The sequence below is a fragment of the Apis mellifera genome, linkage group LG13 (assembly GCF_003254395.2).
Source record: "Apis mellifera strain DH4 linkage group LG13, Amel_HAv3.1, whole genome shotgun sequence".
NCBI classification, from domain to species: domain Eukaryota; kingdom Metazoa; phylum Arthropoda; class Insecta; order Hymenoptera; family Apidae; genus Apis; species Apis mellifera.
In genome coordinates this window covers 10,370,502-10,392,197 of record NC_037650.1, presented here as the reverse complement: position 1 = coordinate 10,392,197, position 21,696 = coordinate 10,370,502, and the positions used below count along the sequence as shown (strand labels likewise).

At 33.0% G+C, this 21,696-nt stretch overlaps 1 protein-coding gene across 5 annotated transcripts in view; it reads right to left on the bottom strand.

Annotated features, from left to right (window-relative positions):
- Nucleotides 1-21,696, bottom strand: part of LOC551272 (talin-1) — a 63,971-nt gene that overhangs the window by 24,449 nt on the left and 17,826 nt on the right. The window contains exon 1 of one of the 5 annotated variants that reach the window (XM_026444823.1): nucleotides 14,491-16,115. The exons of 3 other annotated variants lie outside the window; for them this stretch is intronic. The gene's annotated coding sequence lies outside the window, so the exon portion shown is untranslated. Of the gene's footprint in view, nucleotides 1-12,286; nucleotides 12,445-14,490; nucleotides 16,116-21,696 lie in introns of those variants that run through there. One more of the 5 variants, XM_026444824.1, reaches the window with a different exon arrangement.

Here is a 21,696-nt window from a genome sequence, read left to right as displayed (position 1 = left end):
TACAACTTTCTTTCATCCTTCTCCCACTTTCCCCATTTTTGTTATTTCTTTTTCCCCTCCCGTTGTTTTTTTTTCTCTTCCTTCTTTTCTTTTTCTTTTTCTTTTCTTCCTCCTCCTCCTCTCCCTTAAGAATCCAATTCCTTTTTCTTTTCGTTCATTTATTCGGTTTTTTCTTCTTCTTCTTCTGTTTATTATCTTTCTTTTTTTTTCTATATATATATATATTTCTTCTTTCTTTACGATTTTAGTTAGCTCGTTGACGTTATTGTCTCTCGGGTGTCTCGTTTTCTACTTTCCTCGGCGTGCACCACTTTCTTTGTTATCTCTTTATCGACTTTCAACGATCCTCTTTCTTCCCCCCTCCTCTCCCTTCTTCTTTTTCGTCCGTTTCTTTTTCCTCCTTTGTCCGTTCTTATTGTGCTCGCCTTCTCTTTTCTCTCTCTCTCTCTCTCTCTCTTTTTGTCATTGATATCGCCGTTTTATTACCCATTCCTCCCCTCTTCCCCTCCCTCTCCCTCCTCCTCCGGAATCTTACACTTTCCTTCGGCGTATCAGCTCTCTATATTCAATTTCCCGTCACTGTGTATGTTTCTCGTCGGTTTTAATATTTTATAAAATTTCTTCTTCTCTCCTTTTCTCTTCGTTCGAGATAATTATGTCATTATTTCGTTCGAATAAAATTTTATACGATCTTTTTTTTTTTTTTAATCCTGCTCGATATTTTAAAATTTATCGTGTAATTTAATTTACACTTAAAGAAATATATCGTGAAACAGTACAGCCTATGGGATGAATATCATCGAAGCGAGATAACAACAACTGGAGAAGAACTTTAAAATTATACTTATCCACTTTAAGATCCACTTTAAGATAATTTTCAAAGTTAGAGAGGGGAGAGATGTTAATTACATTGGAAGTTGTGAATTATTATTCTAAAATAATAATAATAATAATAATAACTGAGAAAAAAGGAAAGAGCCGTTGGAAAATTAGAAGTAATTGTTTGAAATAAACGGATAAATTGTCCGGATCTGCTTTTGTTAATCGTGAAAAGTTTCCATCCCGAAAACTTTCGATAATGTACGCAATGATACTGAATGAGAACTCCTCGACTTAATAATTTCGTTTAACTTTATCTTCAAACGAATTTGAAGTCGTTCAGCATTCATGAAAGAGTTGTAAGCTGGGATAAGCGAAAGATCTCGTTGAATGTTTCTCACATTAACGAAAATTGCCCTCTGAATTATTTAAAAATCTCAACCCCCCCTTTATGACACCATTTAATTTCAACAAGATTGTATATAAGAAACAGGTCCAAGTTCCACGAATTAATTTTTTAGAATTTTTTTTTTAATCAAATTGCGTTTCATTTTTTTTTTTTTTTTTTTTTTTAGAAAGAAGAAGAATGGATCTACAATGGATGTTAAATAAAATTTATCCATAAAATTGATCCACGGTATACAAACTCCCCTCCATTTAACCGTTGCACGTCACTTTCCAATTTCTATAGGATGTATTTAGAGGAATGACCTCATTACCTGCAATTGGGTCAACTGCATGAGTGCAACCGTGATGCGCCTTCGACGTCGTTCGAATCGTTCTTTGAATATATCCTTGCATCAAATGCTATTATAGACTTTGTGCTTTATATATATATATATACTGATTTATTATTATTTTTTTTAATATACCTTCTTTGTTAAAAATATCTTTGATCGAAACGACAAGATCAATCTTATCAATCATTCGAAATTTCTTGTTCCTTTCAATTATTATTTATTCAAATATTATTATATTAAATATAATATTATTATTTCCACTCATTTGTTATATATAAATATATTTTCGCTTAAAGAACTTGTGTTCTTCTGAAAAAGCTGATTCTGATTCTTCCGATTCTTCGATTATATATTTTACGAAGAACGATTTCAAATCCGCGCGAATATCGAAATATCTATTTCGAAGCTTCAGGAGCTTTCTGCATATTGTGTTACACTTTTAGTGCTGCCATATAACCCGGAAATTCTGCCAACCGGGCTTCAACACTTTTAAGTAGACCGTGTGAAACAGTTCTACTCGAACGACCTTCTACTCGAATGAATATTTTAGGACCAGACAGGGCAAAAAAAAAATATGAAACGTGCCGCTTTCGTCGTTTAAATAACAGGCCGATGATATTTATAACTCTTTAACTGAAATAACAAAAGCCACGGATTTATAAGAAATTATTAAAAAAGAACCTCCTTTGAGAATTTAGAAAACTCGCTTGATATTAACAAAATTTTCTCTGTATAGAAAATTTTTCTCTCAGTTGTTAAAAAAAAAAATTGTTATTTTCGTTTGAGACGTAACATTTCTATAATATCAAAATCGCTTATCTTATCAAAAGGAATTTATCGTTTGTTATCGTCGTCGAACAGTAAAAATTAAAGGAGAGAGAGAGAGAGAGAGAGATAGAGAAAGAGAGGGGGGGGAAGAGGATCCACGTGTTAGCCAAGAGTGAATCGATCGTCTTAAGCCTCCAAGTCTAAGTTTAGACGTCAGTTTCTTTCCACGGTGATAACGGGTGACGTGAACTAATCGAGGGTCTAAGGATTGCTGGGAGGTAACGAAGACACGATTATGCACGCTCTACAAGATTCGGTAATCAGGGGCTCGGTTCTCTTAATGGATCCTGGCATACGCGCCGATCACGTGGACCCCTGTTGATGCACAACGAGCGTGAAGAATGAACCGTCCGCTGTTTAAACACGATTTTTCCTCGTTGCCTTTATCGCGGTTTCAATTATAGGAAAACGAGGAATTACTTTATAACAGGCTTTTTCAATCTATAATGTCCTTTTAAACTATTATGTATATGTATAAGTATATTACACAATGATGATTAAAGTTTAATTTAAGAGAAAAGAGAAAAGTTAAAATTGTCGATTTTTAATAATAAAAATAAAAATCTTGAAGCATTGATATTTATTTGACAATGACAATGTATAATTTTAGTAGAAGGAATTATTTTGTATAGATTTTTCCAATCTATACTATCCTCTAAAATATAAGAAGTAATGATATTTTTTTATTTTAGTTAACAAAAACAATAATCAATGATAATTTTGAAGAATTATTTTATAATATTTTATAATATAATTATAAGTTTTTTCAATCTATAATACGTAAATATTACATACAAAAATAATTAAAGTTAATTTTAGTTTAAGAGAAAAGAAAAAAATTAAAATCTGTCAATTTTTAATAATAAAAATAAAAATCTCGAAGCATTGATATTTTATTTGACGTACAATTTTAGCAGGAAAAATTATTTTGTATAGATTTTTCCAATCTATTATATCCTCTGAAATATAAGAAGTACTGATATTTTTTTATTTTAGTTGACAAAAACAATAATCAATGATAATTTTGAAGAATTATTTTATAATATTAATAATTATAGATTTTTTCAATCTATAATACGTAAATATAATACAAAAATAATTAAAGTTAATTTTAATTTAAGAGAAAAGAAAAAAATTAAAATCTGTCGATTTTTAATAATAAAAATAAAAATCTCGAAGCATTGATATTTTATTTGACGTACAATTTTAGTAGGAGGAATTATTTTGTATAAATTTTTCCAATCTATTATATCCTCTGAAATATAAGAAGTACTGATATTTTTTTATTTTAATTGACAAAAACAATAATCAATGATAATTTTAGCGTGAAGAATTATTTTATGATATTAATAATTATAAGTTTTTTCAATCTATAATACGTAAATAAGTATTATACAGAGGTAATTAAAATTAATTTTAGTTTAAGAGAAAAGAAAAAAATTAAAATCTGTCAAAGAATTCTTTTAATGATAAAAATAAAAATCTCGAAGCATTGATATTTTATTTGACGTACAGGAAGAATTATTTTGTACAGATTTTTCCAATCTATTATATCGTCTGAAATACGTAAGTATATATTATACGACGATGATTAAAGTTTTAAAAAGAAAAATTAAAATCTGTCGAAGAATTATTTTAGTGATAAAAATCTCAAAGATATTTTACTTAAGGATCGTATACAATTTTAATTTTGCGAGGAATTATTTTCTAACAGGTTTTTCCAATCTATAATATCCTTTAAAATACACACAAGTGTATTATACAATGATGATAATTAAAGTTTAGTTTAAGAGAAAAGAGAAAAATTAAAATCTGTCAAAGAATTCTTTTAATGACAAAAATAAAAATCTCCAAGCATTGATTTGACGATGATGTACAATTTTATGTACAATTTTAAGGAATTACTTTCTATAGATTTTTCCAATCTATTATATCCTCTGAAATACACAAGTATAAGAAGTATCGATATTTTACTCGACAAAAACAATAATTAGTAATAATTTTAACGCTAAGAATTACTTTACAATATTAAAATCTACCAAAGAATTCTTTTAACGATAAAAATAAAAATCTCGAAGCATCGATATTTTATTCGACGATGACATACAATTTTAACACGAGAAATTATTTTTATAGATTTTTTCCAATCCATAATACATAAGCATTATACGAAGTAATAAATTTATATATTATAGAGATTTAAAAAATTATAGATCGAAAAACCTATAATTATTAATATCATAAAATAATTCTTCACGCTAAAATTATCATTGATTATTGTTTTTGTCAACTAAAATATCAATACTTTTTATATAATTAAAATTAATTTCAGTTTAAAAAAAAAAAAAAAGAAAAGAAAAATTAAAATCTATCAAAGAATCCTTTTAACGAGCATGATTTAAAAACATGATCGACAATTTTAAATTCTTCCATCTCGAAAATATCTTTCAAAAATATTGCACATATTCCCATATTAAAATTATACGATTGCAAAAACCGACAATCCATTAAAAATCAAATTCTAATCCCGATGTGAAGCCGATACGAGAAATCTGGAAATCGAAATCGCGAAATCTGGTAACCGGAAAGTGCACTTCCGCGGAAGTTGGTGGAAGAAACACGGAAGATTGTTTCGCTTTTCTCGCCTCGATCAAAGACCATCGAGATTGCGGAACCACTTATGGCCATTTACTTTCAACCGGCGCGCCACTTGCGCGCACACACACACGCACATACATTCTCTCTCGATCTCGATTCAACGCCGTCAGCTTTTTTAACTGCGACTCGTCTTCTCTCGAAACCCATCCCTCGTGTCGGGCCACGTGGATCGGGACATCCCCCCACCTTTTATCGCCTCCTCGACACCCTTCGTCGACGAGTCACCTTCTCTCTCTCTCTCTCCCTCGCTGTCGCTCTCGCTTTCTCTCTCTCGCTCTCGCTGTCGTTCTCGCTCTCTCTCTCTCTCGCTCTCGCTGTCGTTCTCGCTCTCTCTCTCGCTCTCGCGACACACTGACACGAAATAGATTTATGTAAGGGCGCATCGATCGATTTCACGGAGATTGTTTTCGAAACCTCTTGCTGAGAGACGTTTGGAAAATTTCTAGGATGATTTTGGATGAATGAAGCCAAATTTCGAATCGAGTGTTCCGTTGGTGGGATTGAAGTTGGATTTTTGGAAGAGGATTTTCAATTTGTTCTTCTCACGATGAATTTGAAAGTATTCGATCAAGTGGATTGTTAATTCTAAATGGATTCTAAAGAAAATGAATGAATAATTCATCCTTCGATTTTATAAATTAATTATTTCTCTTTGCGAGGGAAAGAGGAAAGAAAAAATCTATTTTTTCAATTTTTCTTTAAAAACTTTGATGGAACAAAGTCTGGGAAGAAATTTATTTTAAAGCAACATTTTCTTTCGCTAAAGGAAATAATATTGGATCCATTTGGATAATCGATAATCGTTTTATCGAGGCAAGAAGAAAAACGCGTTGCTCGAGATAATAATTATCGATGCAGCATCGAGACAATTTCGTTCGGGCAAATATCGATTCCGATGGCACAGTTCTCGCCTCCACGATTTCCACCAAGTTTTGTCACGAGTTGCGAGGTAAAGAATGACCTCGACCAACTATGTCTGTTCCAATGACTTATTAACTTACACTCGAAAGGACAACTGACGCCCTTGCTGTATTTTTCTCAGAAACTTTCAAGCATCTTCCAACTTTATTCCTCGTTTTAACCCTTTCCTCTCGATGATAATCGATCTTTCCATTTTTTTTTTTTTTTTGAGGAGGAAGATGATCTGAGTTTAATGACATCCACTAATATCATTGTTAAAAAATATAACCAGAAATATTAATAAAAATATTATTATTATGTTCTCTTATTATTTAATAATAATATCTTATGTATGAAATGTTAATTTTTAAATTTTAATTAGAAGATTGTTTATTTTTGTAAACATATATTGTAAAAATATATATTACCAGAGATATTGTTTCTAAAAATAAAAAAAAAAAATTACCATTACGCCTTATATCTTTCATATTGTTCTCTCATCATTCTATATTTTGAATATTGATGAAATATTAATTTTCAAATTTTAATTAGAAGATTGTTTATTTTTGTAAACAACACGTTGCACATTTGATCTACGTCTAAGATCTAAAAGAAACTTAAAGAGATTTACTTAATATTTGATTATTCCCGAACGAGTATTTGATATTTACAAATAAAACACGAAATCAAAGCACGAAATATTAACTTTCTTCTATAAATTTATTTCAAGCGTAATGCATTTTAATCGCCGCTGTTGTTAACGCGTTGATTCAATAGCGAACTTCGTCGTCCTTCCTTTCCTTTCTAAATTTAATCCTATCCGGCTAAGTTTCCACCTAAACTTCGTTTCGTTACAATTCCTGCGATTCGTTAATAAAACACCTTCACTTTCCACATTAACAATGCGAGCAACGTATCAGAAATTAAAAAAAGTCATCCCAATAACAACAAACTGAAGAAACTAATTTAACAAAAAATCACTTGTAACTACAATCTCTGAAACAGGTACTAACAGCCAAACAGCTACTAGCCATAGAATTACAAACATAATTACAAATTAAAAATAACGGCGAGGAATATTCAAAAGCAACAAGAAGCTTCTTACAAACGTGGTCAACATTTCTCGAGATTAAGAAAAAGTCCAATCCCCAAACGGTAGGTGAAAAAAGAAATACAAAGAAAAAAATAGAAAGAAGAAAGTCTCTGCTCTCTCTAAAAAAAAAAAAAAAAAAAGCTTTCATTTTCACTCCCCTCGCCACCAATTCTCGTCACCGCCATAGCAACGACACGTGGGAGAGGAGAGACCCGTAAAGCACGTAAACCCCTCCCCCCACTCCGACCGAGAGATGGCAACAGTGTGACGCGTCACGGATGATCAAGAATCCCGATAATTTACCTCGAGGATCGGGCCAATGCCTGGCGGATTTCACGAATGGCGTAGCGGCAGCGTCTACTAACGCAGCATCTACGGTATCTATAATTGGGAAATTGGGCTACTGCTCTGATACCCAGGATCGCGGAATGTCGGCTGCAGTGGACATTGGCCGTCTTCGTTTCCGGCGCAGGCTCCTCGTGTAAAAGTAATTAACCATACCGGCCAAGCTGCAGCACGTATTCAACTCCATCTCGCGCCCTTCACACTAACCACTCTATCTCCACTGGCCGCTAAATATCGGGAGGGAGCACCTGGAAATTCTAACACGGTTCGTCAAGCGTTGTTTCGGAAATGTGAGACAATTTTCAAGATTTTCAACGGCGAGACGAACGAGGGAATGGAACAATGGAAACGCGAAAAAGAAGGCGCGTGAAAAATTGAGCATCTATTATTGATTCAAGAGCGTGAAATAGTCTTAGAAATAATTAATTATAGAAGATATATTTAATTGTTCAATTGACTCTCCATCAAATTTGGTGAAAATATTTATTTACGTTTGATTTATTTCTTTTTTAAATATCGAACAGATTCCTAAGCTCTTTACATATTAATTTTATAATGGTTAGATTTTTTTTATCTCAAATTAGATCGTGGTCGAAATATATTTTCAGGCAGTCAGTTTGACAATCGTGGGAATAAAAATATTTATTGTTTTCACAGTTTTTGAGTTTTGTAACATGAATTTGATTTTTCAATATTATATAACGAAATTATTTCTATTAAGAAAGAAGAAGAAATTAAGAATTAATAATATATAAAGAAGTTAAGAAGTTGACGACAGAGAGAAGGATGGAAAGTGATGAAAATAGAGATGTAGTAAGAGAAAATGAGAGTATTGGTGTATCAGTTCAAGATGAGTTTTTCGTTATTAAATAACGAAATTATTTCTATTTTTTAAGAAATTAACAAGAGAAAAGGATGAAAAGTGATGAAAATAGAGATGTGAGTAAGAGAAGATGAAAAATAAGAACAATAAAACAATAATAAATGAGAGATTTCAATCAAATAAGAAAGGTGAAAGACATATTTGCCCTGATAACCCGAGGATGCATCTTGCTAATCACTTTATTACTAAAATAACACGCAAAACAACGATATATAGACTTTAATATTCAACAAATTTTCTTTCTTTATACATAAAGAATACGTAAAAATTTTATACGTTAATTTACGTATGAAATCATCTTAAATTAACTAAAAGAAATTCGAAAACCGAATTAGTAAATCGCACGAGAAGTTATTAGTTGAAGCGTTAAAGGGTTAATAAAGTTCAACAACTTAATTTTCACTATTACCATTTTTGCTTATGCATTTATATAAAAGAAAATTTTCTACGTCATATTACCTATAATTATTAAAGAAATTCTCCAAATTCTTCCATTCTCCAAATATTCTAAATAAATTCCTTGGGACGCGATATTCGAACAATTTAGTCGAGAAACTTATCATTATATACTTATTATAAACTTATTATATCATCTCGATTCCCGTTTCGGGGGCAATGTTAACACGGCGTTTACGTATTTAGCATAGACGAAATCGACGATCTTTCCACTTTGAGTTTTCTTCCTTGTAAAGAAGGAGGAAGGAGGGAGAAAGAGAGAGAGAGAGAGAGAGGTCCATCTCGGTTTTCTCCCCGCCGCTTGTATTATTCGATAGTCAATCGTCGATCGGGGCTTCGTTAGCCACGGTGACAGCGATAAATACGCGCGAGTGACGTCCATGAATCGAGCGATGATTATATTTAACAGGCGGCTGTCACCGCGAACGAGCGGGGGAATCGAGTCGAATATTACGAAGATTCTATAGATCTCTTCATTCCTTTCTCGTCTTTCTCACAAGAATTTTTTTTTTTTTTTTTAATTGAAAAGATTTACAACGTGTTTATAACGTGAAATTTTTTTTTCTAATAATTTTGATTCAAGTATATATATATTCCTTCCTTTCTCGTCTTTCTTACAAGAATTTTTTTTTTTTTAATTGAAAAGATTTATAACGTGAAATTTTTTTTCTAACAATTTTGATTTAAGTATATATATATTTCTTCCTTTCTCGTCTTTCTTACAAGAATTTTTTTTTTTTTTTAATTGAAAAGATTTATAACGTATTATAACGTGAAATTTTTTTTTCTAACAATTTTGATTCAAGTATATATATATGTTCTTTCCTTTCTCGTCTTTCTCACAAGAATTTTTTTTTTTTTTAATTGAAAAGATTTATAATGTATTTATAACGTATTATAACGTGAAATTTTTTTTTCTAACAATTTTGATTCAAGTATATATATATGTTCCTTTCTTTCTCGTCTTTCTCACAAGAATTTTTTTTTTTAATTGAAAAGATTTATAATGTATTTATAATGTGAAATTTTTTTTCTAACAATTTTGATTCAAGTATATATATATATATATATATGTTTCTTCCTTTGTCGTCTTTTTTACAAGAATTTTTTTTTTAAATTGAAAAGATTTATAACGTGTTTATAACGTTTATAAATTTTTTTCTAACAATTTTAATATATGTTTGTTTGTTTTTTTTTTCAGAATTCTTTCACTTCAAAATATAATGAAATAAAATGAGTCGCAAGCACGTAAATTGGAGCTCGTTTTACACGTGTAAAAAGTAGAGATATGCGCGTCGTAATTTAAATATACGATTATATAAATTCATAAAAAAGAAAAAAAAAAATTATTCATTTTACGTTCAACTATTCGAAGCACGTGAATTTTTTTCAATTTAGAGGTATTTTTCGGAACACACGTTTTTTTTTGAAACATTGTGGAAATATTACGGAGTAAAAAGATGGAATATATGATATTTCAACTAGATCGTAATGATGTTTTAAATCGTAATAATTGAAATACAATTCGTAAAAAAAAAAAAGTTAATTTCGAATTTTATCTCGCTAAAAATATGAGAGAAAAATATGAGAGAGAAAAACAGAGAGAAAGCATAAACGCTTTGCGAAACGACATTTCCAATTTTAGAAGTTGCGTTATCTATCTGTCCTCTTCGACCATGTCCCACCAGAAAAGATTGAATACGTTTCCTGGCCAACGCGAAGGTATCCCCGAAGGTGTAGTGCGCATGAACTATGACCGTGTACACGCAAATATATCAAACAATGAACAATAGGGACAATACTTGAACACGTTTGTTATCGCGTTATCTACCAACTTCAGCCTTTCGAATTTCTGCATCTTGAAACGTACTCGTAACGAGAATTCTCTTTTCTCGAAACAACAATTGGAAAATAAAATATAGAAATTCAAAAAAAAAAGTATCTCTACTCAATTCATTTTTTTTTGCCATTGAAACTTTACAATCTTTTTATGGGAAAATAAAAAAATTTTTATCGCGGTGATTCTCTTACTTTGCTACGAAAAATGAACGTTTTATTTTCTCGTTTTATTTAAAAAAAAAAAAAAAAAAAAAAATTGGAAAGAATTTGAAACCTCGAATGATAAAAGGATTCGATTTATGTAAAAAAAGTTCCATTCGAAATACAATTGCAGCGTTGATCTCGTGGAAAAAAGTACAATTATAGAAAGTTAAATCCCGTTAAACTATTCAACTTTTTCCACATTACGTTCTCTCTCTTTCTCTCTCTCTCTTTCTCTCTCCGTTTCCAAAAGAGATACGACCCATTCTGGGTTTGCAAATGGAAAAGCTTATCGCTCGATTAAAGCTTCCATTAATAGTCGTTGGAATAAATTCTAAATGAACGATTTGTTACTTTCGAAAAGTAGTATCTATGTTAAAACTCGTGTTAAAAACTCTCTCGAAAGATGTATTATTATCGCTGGATAGATGAAATATCCGTTACAGGGTTCGTTTAAATAAAAATTTAAATTTTTGCGATAAATACTTATACTTAATTTCAGAAGCGCGTGACGTTTTCGAAGATTAAAAATAAAATTCATGAATAAAACGTCGGGAATATTTTACAAAGGCTTTAACCTCTGTTCCAAAATTCTCGTTTAATTTTTTAATACTCGAATCCATCACGTTGATTACGTGTCGCCTCACTCGTACGATAACAGATGGGGCGAACATTTATTTAAAATAATCAACGAATTTTAAAAATTTAAACTTCAAGTTACTCATTATATTCCAAACGTTTCCTTATATATATAAATATTTAACAAAAAATCGTATCTCAATATTAAAAAATAAATTCTAAAATACAAAATACACGAGAGTATTCTCGCTTTAAATTCTAAAAATAATGTAATTCATAGATCAAATAAAAAAGAAAAAAAAAACCATATCCCTTAAAAATATTTCCTTAAAAAATAAATTTTAAAACTGAAATATAAAATACATAGAGCATTCTCGCTTCAAATTCTAAAAATAATGTAATTCATAGATCAAATAAAAAAGAAATTGTAAAAATAATGTAATTCAGATGTAGATCAAATAAAAAAGAAAAAAAAATATCCTTTAAAAATATTTCCTTAAAAAATAAATTCTAAAACTGAAATACAACATAGAGCATTCTCGCTTCAAATTCTAAAAATAATGTAATTCATAGATCAAATAAAAAAGAAATTCTAAAAATAATGTAATTCATAGATCAAATAAAAAAGAAAAAAAAAACCATATCCCTTAAAAATATTTCCTTAAAAAATAAATTCTGAAACTGAAATACAAAACATATAGAGCATTTTCGCTTAAAAATATCTAACTCATAGATCAAATAAAAAAGAAAAAAAAACCATTCCTTAAAAAATAAATTCTAAAACCGAAATACAAAATAGCATTTTCGTTTAAAAATATCTAACTCATAGATCAAATAAAATAAAGAAAAACTTACGAAACTTCGGATGAAAACCATTATCCAATATCAATTTTTCAAAATTTATCTTAAATAAAAAATTAAAAATCTCGAAATACAAAAACGAACCAAAAAATACGAGCAAGTGAACTCCTACAAGGGGGCATCCATCCCGTATGCAACATCAGCCGCACCATCTGCACCGTCACACGCGGCCGCGAGCACCCTCGAGCCATCATCGATTGGCCTTGAAACGTAGACAACACGATGCACACGTCGTCGTCACAGTCGTCAGAATCCATCCATCCATCCATCTATCCGAATCGAGAGAAGAGAGAGAGAGAGAGAGAGAGAGAGAGAGGAAAGAAAAAGAAACGTTCACAAAAGAAGCGGGCACAACGAGTCGACCAATGACCGCCGAGTTGTCCGCCGACCAATCGCGTCAACTCGACCGAACGCGCGCGCGATTCGAATCCGGTCCGCGGCGAGGAACGGTTCGTGTTCACAGGCGATCGGAAACTGAAACGCGCCTCGGTTCGAGGCTTCGAATAACCGAGTAGCGGATTGGGAATCCACCCCTCGAGTGGAAGGGGAAGAAAGAGGGAATACAGCGGGTGGGGGAGGGATGGGACGAGGAAAGGGTCCTGATGAATTCGCACCACCGGGGGATGGCTTCTGCGCACTACTGCCCCAGTAACACACCCCCGTTAAGGGGAAAAGCGGCGCTGGAAAATTCGAACGACGCGCGAGCTGGAACAAATTGGCCAATTGTTTTCTATGAAAATGATAATCGTTGATCGATGAAAAATTATGGAATTTTGCTTTGAATTTTTACAAAAATTTTTACGTATTTTTTTCTTTTAAGTAAGTAGATAATTTCCTTTCGAATGAATCGATGAAAAATTATGGAATTTTGCTTTGAATTTTTACAAAAATTTTTATGTATTTCTTTTCTTTAAATATATAGATAATTTTCTTTCGAAATAATCATGGGGGAAATTCGATCGAGGGCCAAAAATTGGCCAATTGTTTCGGGGAGGATTAATCGAACGATAGTTGACACGGTTAATAACCGGTCCGTGAGCTTTAAATTCCATTGGGTTAGAGTTTTCAACCCCCAAGAGTGCCACGTGAAACACAATACGTCGCATAATTGCGAATTCGCCGGCCCACTAATTGGTCAGGAAAGTATGGGGTTTCGATTTAAACCCGCTGTTTAAATTCGTCCGGAAGAACGATTTAATTGTGGTCTAAAAAATGTGTATATGTGTATGTATATATGTATGTATCATTACCACCCTCTTCTCCACGCAGAGAGAAGATGGGGAGAAAAATTGACCCTCGCATTATGCTATCTTATTTCGAGACGTTCGAGATCGTCTGTTGCGATTCATCCCCCTGATAATTGAGTTCCCTATCTTGATTGTTTCATGGCAATCAATTGCTTTGTCCGGTTGAAAGAGTCTCGTTTGCTCGCTTGTTCGACAAACTTGTCCCATCGAATATGGATGAAAAAAAGAAGAAAAAAATTCATCGGGATTTATCCGGAGCGAGCAACGATTTTATTATTAGAATAATTCTCTTTCATACGATTTTATTATTTTATTATTATTATAAAAAGGAAAAAAGGAGAAAATTCGTAAATTTCGTGAGAATTTTGTATACTTTGTTTATTTATTATTCGCGTGATGGTCGATCGATTTGAAATAAAACATCTATGTTTAAATTTATTGAAAAAATTTTTACGATAGATCCTTAGAAATTTTTTTAAAGCTGCAATTGAATTTTTATTTTTTTTTTTTTTTAATACACAAGATAATATGATATATGTGAAAAACAGGGACGTAATTGAAAAATTGAGAGATGTGATTATTAATAAAACGAACGAGGAAATATATTTTGTTATATCATAAATTTTTGATTAACGTTTTTAACACGTCTGGCAACAAAAAATTTTTTTTTTTAATCAAGCTTTCGCCAAATAATTGATTTCAATCGAAAACAACCCCCCCTTCCTTCCTTCCTTCCCAACGAATAAAACCCGATTAATAATTTTCAACGATCAAAATATACAACGAATTATTCAGCATTTATAATAAACGAAAACAAACGAAATTAACGGCGTGGTGGAAATTCAAATCGAACGATGAAAAAATTTCAAATCGACGCAGCATGCTCGTGAAAATGAAACGAAGAAGAAAGGGAAGAATAAAAAATAAAAAAAAAATAATCGATACAATTTACGCACGAGGGAGAAAGAAAGAAAAAACCGGCGACACGTGTTTTACACACACACACACACACACACACACAACTGGTTCTCTTCTACTCACCGATCGAAACTCATGTTGCACTCGTTCATCTGGACTTCCATCCGGATTACAGAGTCTCTCCTTCTAATCGTCGATTCTGACTTTCGAACAGAAAAAAACGGCACAAAGCGGCTCGACAAACTTTTCCTTATTTTCTCGATATTTCTTTCTTCTTCCACTTCTTCTTTGCGACGATCGTTTATTTTTAAGTCTTAATTCGTGTTTGAGAAGAGAGAGATAGAGAGAGATAGAGAATGAGCGCGTTGTTTGAAAATTTCTCGAAAATCGAGGCGAAGGAATAGGTTTCAGGTTTCGATTTCGAAGTTTTCGAAAGGCACAGGAGAGGACGGACGAGGTTTTCGTCGAAATTTCGTTAAAAATTCGTGAGGGGAAGGGAAAGGAGGGGAGGAGGGGATAATTAGAGGGAGGGAATAGTGAAGTTTCAATGACCCTTAAACTCGAATTAAGGCAACTGGTTCGCGCGCGGCGGGCGTAAAGCCGGATTCGTAGAAAAGTAAGCTCGAAAGGTGAAGCGAAATTTTTTTCCGATCGGAACAACGGAGAAGCTCGACCGAATATCGAAAAAAGATCACAGTTTCGTTAAGGCATGATCGACCGACCGTCTCTGCGGAATCGCGAGAGGATCGTCTTCGCGAGAAGAAAAGGAGAATGAATGAAAGAATGAGAGAAAGAGAGAGAGAGAGAGAGAAGAAAAGAGAAAGCGTTTCGTTATTGTCACCGGGTCGAATTTGGACGGCAATTTAAGGCACGGGAGATGTTTTCCGGTCGCGACAGCCCTGTGTTCTGCACCGATTAAACGCGGCACTGAAATAAACTATATTCGAAATAAACGCGGCGATGAAACACTGATGAAAGAAATTTGCATTTTTCTTGGGAAACGAGAAAAGAAAATGTTTCGAAAAGGATGAATAAAAAATTAAAAAAGGGTGAGTCTGTTACCTTGAGTCTGTATTTTATTTAATCGAGGGAATGAAAATTTCAAGAAATAAAAACTTGGTTACCTCCGAAGAAATCTCCAAAATTTTCGAACCGAAGACACTGGAAGAAACCGACACCCAAAAAAAGAAAAAGAAAAGAAAGAAAGAATCAAATAACGAACTCCAAAAGCTCGACTCACCCCCGAAAGGAAAGCGTCGAAAGCTAAATAAAACTTCAGCTGGTATGAAATTCTCGAATGGAATAAAGTAATGAGTAATAAAAAATGAATGACACGTGTAAAATAAACGAGGGAAGAACGGAACGAAGGGAAGAAACAAGAAGATAACGCGTGTCGAGAGACGACTTGGGAACTGAAGATCGAGCGAGAACTTTGTTTAACTCGTGATGTCGAGGGGATGATGCAAGGACGAGGACTAGGACGAGAACAAGGATGTTACCCCGACGGCTGTCGCCAAAGAAGTGATAGGTCTGCGGCCTTGCGCGCGGTACCCAAACCAAAGACACCACCGAAGAGGATGCGCATGCGCGGTTGGGACTACGCGTGGATTGGTCGGCGACGTTGCTCCTAGCTTCCCTTCTATCCCCCCACTGAAACACGCTCGCATCCTGCAACCCCTCTTGGATATCGCGTACGCATGCGCGCGTACGAAACAACACTGTCTGTTGAAATTTCAGTTAATAACAGTTGTCTTTCGACGCCAATTTCATTCGGCTTTTTTCCCCAACTTTATCGGGATTGCAACGAAACGAATGTATGATTTTCGGCGGTAATTTTGCTCTCTTTTCTCTTCTTCTATCGTTGATCTTTCAATTAATGAAAGATTACTTCTTTCCTCGTATTTTTTGATGGTTAAAATTTTTCCGCGTTAACTTGAGCACTTAATAACGCGTTCGATGAAAATTTTTAACGCTTTCTTATCTCTATTCTATTCGAATCAAACTCAACATATTGAAACATATTTCTTCTCCACGAGTCTCGGGATACGTTAATCCATCCGTCAAAGGATGAAACGTGCTTTGAGCCACCACGTTCGGTAGGAAATTTTCATAACAATTTCGGTAATTTTCTTGGGGTCGAATTTAAACAAGCGGGGGCACAAAAGGTCCGGCTAGGATCGAGGATCCTATCAGATGAGGGGGCGCAAAGGAATGGTAATGCGAGGATTCACAGGAGGGAGAGGCCGGGCGTCGAGGGGAGTGGAAGAGAGTGTCACTCAGGAGCACGACGTGTAAGAGAATGGTCACCATCCCAGGGGGTGAATTGAGATGTACAGGCAATTTATGCAGCGGCACTTTCGTTCGGATATCAACCAGTTGACCATGAATGCCTGCAAAGACACACCTTGCACCCCGCCAAGGACACCTAGGATCTACCTTTTCCTATCTTAAATCGATTAATCCTTTTTTCTATCCTTCTTTTTTTTTTATTCAATTTTTTATTCGATAAGTATTTATAGGGTGATTTAAAAAAATCAATCATTTATATAATTTGTTGAGAGAAGAATTTATCGTTAAAATTATTAATAATAAATTTGTTTTCTGCTATTTGGTTGAGCAATTTAAATAAAGAGCCAAAGGAAATGTCACGATCGCGAGGGTGATTCACCCTTCCAAAGGGCCAAAAATGAATTAGTTCCAGGGAAGTGGAGAAGATTGAAGCGTGAACCGGTATAATATTATTCGCGAACGCGGTTAGAAGCCTGTTTTATCTCTTCCTCGTGACACGACAATTCGATCATCCCCGAATTATTACAACCTACAAATCTTCCAACCGCCAAAATGAATCCTTCAATTCTCCATTGAAACAATAAATTATCGTTAAAAAAAAAAGAAAAAAATAATAAACGAATCTTTCAATCGAAAATATTAGAAATTAAGAAATTTCAAAATAATTTCTTTAAATCTAATTTAGGGACGATTTAAAAAAAAATTGTTAAATTGTTGAAAAAAAAAAAAAGGAAGGAAATGGAAACGAAATTCCGAGCATTTCGAGAAATAAGCAAGTAAAAGCGATGAGGTTTCGCTATCGAAACACGTTTAAAAGAGCCGCAAGGTGGCCTGAAACAATTGTGAAACACGGGCAGGAGGGGTGGATACGGTTTATTCTGTTAGCGAAAGGGGATAAGGAAGAGGAGGAGGAAGAGGAGGGAGAGGGAGAGGGGGAGGAGGGAGGAAAAAAAGAGGTTATACACCGAGCTGTTTCCTTCAGGGACAAGGCTAAGAACCCCACTGCGAGTATCCCTTTTTCCTTCGCTTTTTTGTTCGCTCCTTCCGTCTCTTCTATTTTCCCGATTGGTCCATCCCTCCTCTCTCTCTCTCTCTCTCTCTCGGCCATCAAGTCTTATCGTGGTGGCGTCAATCACTCTCTTCGGTCCAACTTATCGTTCGATTAATCGCAGTGACAATGCGCCTGTCGATCCAACTTACCGCCCAAACCCACATGGCCCAACCCCGTGACTTCTGATGCAAAATTTTGTCCACGAAAGTGGTGCCCTGCCTTCCTTCCAATCGATATACACATATTAGGAATCGATCAATCGATTCGAGAAACGTAGAGAGAGAGAGAGAGAAAGTGAGTTAAAAAAGGAAGCAATCGTTCCATTTTGAAACATTTCAAAAATATTCTTCGATCGATGTAAAATCGACTGAGAATTTAACGAGAATAAGAAAAAAAAAAAGGAGAAATGAGGAGGATGGAATCGATTCTTCCATCTTGAAAGATTTCGTGAAATCAAAGTGTTATTCGAGCAACGTAAAATCGACTAAGAATTTAATGAGAATAAGAAGAAAAAAAAAAGGAGAAATGAAATCGATTCTTTCATTTTGAAAGATTTCGAGAAATCTTCCATCTATCAAAAATATCCTTCGATCGATGTAAAATCGACTGAGAATTTAATGAGAATAAAAAAAAAAAAAGGAAGGATAGAATTGATCGTTCCACCTTGAAAGATTTCGTAAAATCGACTGAGTATTTAATGAGGATAAAAAAAAAGAAAAGAATAGATCATTTCATTTTGAAAGATTTCATGAAATCTTTCATCCATCAAAAATATTCTTCGATCGATGTAAAATCGACTGAGAATTTAATGAGAATAAAAAAAAGGAAGAAGGAATGGAATAAATCGTTCCATCTTCAAAGATTTTATGAAATCTTCTATCTATCAAAAATATTCTTCGATCGATGTAAAATCGATTTAACGAGAATAAGAAAAAAAAGAAGGGGAATAGAATCGATCATTCCATCTTGAAAGATTTCGTGAAATCTTCCATCAAAAATCGACTGAGTATTTAATGAGGATAAAAAAAAAGAAAAGAATAGATCATTCCGTTTTGAAAGATTTCATGAAATCTTTCATCCATCAAAAATATTCTTCGATCGATGTAAAATCGACTGAGAATTTAATGAGAATAAAAAAAAGGAAGAAGGAATGGAATAAATCGTTCCATCTTCAAAGATTTTATGAAATCTTCTATCTATCAAAAATATTCTTCGATCGATGTAAAATCGATTTAACGAGAATAAGAAAAAAAAGAAGGAGGAATAGAATCGATCATTCCATCTTGAAAGATTTCGTGAAATCTTCCATCAAAAATCGACTGAGTATTTAATGAGGATAAAAAAAAAAAAAGAAAGGATGGAATCGATCATTCCATCTTGAAAGATTTCGTGAAATCTTCCATCAAAAATATTCTTCGATGTAAAATCTGCTGAGAATTTAATGAAAATAAAAAAAAGGAAGGATGGAATAGATCGTTCCATCTTGAAAGATTTCATGAAATCTTCCATCAAATATTCTTCGATCGATGTAAAATCAATGAAAAAATTTAACGAGAATCAGAAAAAAAAAAAGGAGAAATAAAATCGATTCTTCTATTTTGAAAGATTTCGTGAAATCTTCCATCTATCAAAAAATTCTGTTATTCGAGCAACGTAAAATCGATTGAGAATTTAACGAGGATAAGAAAAAAAAAAGGAAGGAAGGAGAAAAGGAAATGCAAAAGTTGGAGGTTACATAAACTAGGCAACTTCGAATTGCTCGTCAGCAGAACCGGAAGCGGTGTTGTATGGATCAGACTTGGCGCGGTAGTTGTTTGTCGGTAGACGAGTTTGTACAACAGCTCGTATCATCGGCGCCAAAATGTCTGGGCCATTACCATTGGCTGCTTGTTTAACCAAGCTGAGATTCGCGTTATTCAAAGTGGTGTCCTTGTGCATCGCGATAAATCAATGTGTCGAATCGTGTCGGCCCTGTTAACGGCCAAATTAGCACCTCGAGCAGCTGCCTCGAGTTTCTCAAATTTCTGCTTTTTGAATTATTTTTTAAAATTTTATTCTATTCTTTTTTTTTTTTTTCAGATGAAATTTAATACTTTTGATCGTTCAACAGATATACATTTTCTTATAATCAGATTCAATTAATTTCGATTTGTTAATTCGAACAAATTAAGAACAAATTAAGTTGCAACATGATATTTCTTTCCTAGAATTTATTTTCTTCTTTCAATTACGCAATCAGATCTTATAACACTTTTTTCGTTTAATTAAGACAACACAGAATTGAGTTGGAAAAAGAATTTTTTCTTCGAAGAAAGATAGAAATTTAACAATCAATGTTTAAAAAAAAACAGGTTCGATAAAAAAATTAATTCTAAATATTAATATCTCTCGAATTATAAATTGCACGAGATTTATCGCCGAGATTTTAAGGGAACAAGTGATTTCGAACAATGGTGCGGGAAGAGCAAATAAATGCATAGGGCGTGGAAAGTTGTTGGCTGCAGCTCGACAGATGCGTAGATTACGCCAGCCGAGGAATAAAGATAATTCAACGAGATACGAACGGGATCGGGATCGGGAAGATCGCCGGAGATATTCGATGTTTTGCTTGTGTTTGCAACGCCTCATTTAAGACCAAGTTGATTTATGAAAGGTGATTGGGTGTAAAAATTCGATTGTATCAAATGTATCGCATCACTGCACCTCGGATGATACCTTCTCGATCGATAAAATTCTCGCCGATTCTTATTCGATCTGAACTATCGTTATTATTTGTTACGATGCGATGTATAAAAGTATTGCATTTATTCAATTATTCGATAAGTTTAAATGGAAATTATTTGCACGTGTAAATTTTTAAATTCATATTCCTTAGCGATAAGGAAAATCGAACGAACACCAGATGTCACCACCGATCGATTCTGATTCAATCTGCAAAAAAATCGTTAGACACGGAACGAAATAGTTCTAAATAGTTCTAAAAATAACGAAACCGACCCTTCTCTTTTTAATCCTTCCATCCAAAATTTCAATTTCCTGCAAGAATTTAATCTAACGAAACTCGTCGATGCTCCACCTGCATTTCCACCTCCGCCCCCTCCTCCCGTATCCGATATCCGATAATCCACCACCTTCAAATTTCCATTCATCGCGAGAAAGAATTCAAACTTGACCTTTGAACACTGTTAATCCAGAATTTCTATCTATCCATGCAATATTAAGTCGATAAAAACGTATAATTCACACGAAAGATTAAAAATTGGTGAAAATTTTACATAGAAATTAACCCTTTTATTACCACGAAGGATTGAAAAACTGGTGAAAATTTTTTATTCCCACGAACGATTAAGAAATTGGTGAAAATTTTATATAGAAATTAATTCTTTGGTTCCCACAAACGATTAAAAACTAATGAAATTTTTTACCGAAATTAATTCTTTTATTCCCACAAAAGATTAAAAACTGATGAAAATTTTACATAGAAATTAATTCTTTTATTTCCCATAAACGATTAAAAAACTGGTGAAAACTTTTTACAGAAATTAACTCTTTTATTTCCACAAACGATTAAAAACTGATGAAAATTTTACATAGAAATTCTATTCTTTTATTCCCATAAATGATTAAAAACTGAAAATTTTTTACAGAAATTTACTCTTTTATTTCAATAAACAATTAAAAAATTGATGAAGACTTTTTATTCCCACAAACGATTAAAAACTAATGAAATTTTTTACTGAAATTAATTATTAAAAACTGATGAAAATTTCACATAGAAATTAACCTTTTTATTCCCACAAACGATTAAAAAGTAATGATAACTTTTTATAGAAATTAACTCTTTTATTCCCACAAACGATTAAAAACTAATGAAAATTTCACATAGAAATTAATCCTTTTATTCCCACAAACGATTAAAAAACTAATGAAAACTTTTTATTCCCACAAACGATTAAAAAGTAATGATAACTTTTTATAGAAATTAATTC